This window comes from Otolemur garnettii, unplaced genomic scaffold (assembly GCF_000181295.1).
Source record: "Otolemur garnettii isolate 467f Iridium unplaced genomic scaffold, OtoGar3 scaffold00082, whole genome shotgun sequence".
In the NCBI taxonomy this organism is placed as follows: Eukaryota; Metazoa; Chordata; class Mammalia; order Primates; family Galagidae; genus Otolemur; species Otolemur garnettii.
The window spans coordinates 5,819,156-5,820,361 of record NW_003852477.1 but is presented as its reverse complement, the minus strand read 5'-3'; positions in this window follow the sequence as shown (position 1 = coordinate 5,820,361).

Here is a 1,206-nt window from a genome sequence, read left to right as displayed (position 1 = left end):
CCAAGCAGGCTATTTTTTTTTTTTTTTTTGGTTGTTGCAGTTTAGCTAGAGCTGGGCTTCAACCTGCCACCCTCGGTATATGGGGCTGGTGCCCTACCCACCGAGCCACAGGCACTGCCCGACAACATCCACTTTTTTAAAGATCTGATGGAGCCCTTGATGCAGATTCTCTCTGCTCAGGGCTGGACATGGACTCCATTTTTTGGACCTAAGCAGACTCATAAACAAGTATGATCAATATCCCATTTAAGCCACCACTCCCCAGGAAGAGCCGAATGCCTAAAATACTACCACATTTCTGCATAATGGCAGTTTTAAAATTAACTTCTGCCCACAGGCCTTTGGTGCCAATGGCTGTGACATATATTATAGACGTACATTCCATTTTTCCCAAACCCCCTGCCTGCATGGAAGGAGAGATGATTAGAAACTGCAATAACCCTCTAGATAGAGAACCAAAAGCAGAAACTCAGTCAGGACCTCGTCCTCTGTGCTGGAGGATTTGCTTTTCTCTTTCGCTTATCTATAAGAAAGTCTATTGTAACAGGCAAGTTTTCACCCCATCTCCCAGCCTCCTCCAGAGTCGATTCTGAGAAAAGCTTCAGAACAAGGAGGCACAGAAAGTCCCAAGTTCACCAAAACCCCTAGTTCCTGGTGAACAAACAATGGTGGAAGCTTACCCAGGCTGTGTTACCCAAGCTACAACCCGGCCCTGAGCTAACTGCAATGTTCCACTTGCTTGCTCAGTTGGATGGAAAAAAAGGTATAAAAGACAACCTGCCCTCCACGTCCAGGCCACCTGCCCTTCAGAGCAGTGGTCCCCTGTGCAGTATAATAAAGCATCAACTGATTTTGCCTAAAATGGGGTCCAAGTCTATTTTCCAGGTTGTGACAGGTACAACACTATTCTATCCCTTACTCGTGGTCTGTGAATTCATCCTTCTATTTCCAGAGACCAAGGGCCAGGCAGAGAAATTCTTATAATACCCTTACAGCCCCTTCCCATGTTAAGACTAAACAATATTTACCACAGTTGCTTTTTGGACAAAGTTCCATTTATTGAGATGAGGATTTCCAAGGAAGGTAGAAATTGTTAATACCACAGATGTCTTGTTGGGAGAAACTGTCTCAAATCCATCTCCAACTAATGGAGACCATGGACTTTTAAAGGAGGGATCACGGCTCGGCGCCTATAGCTCAACCGGC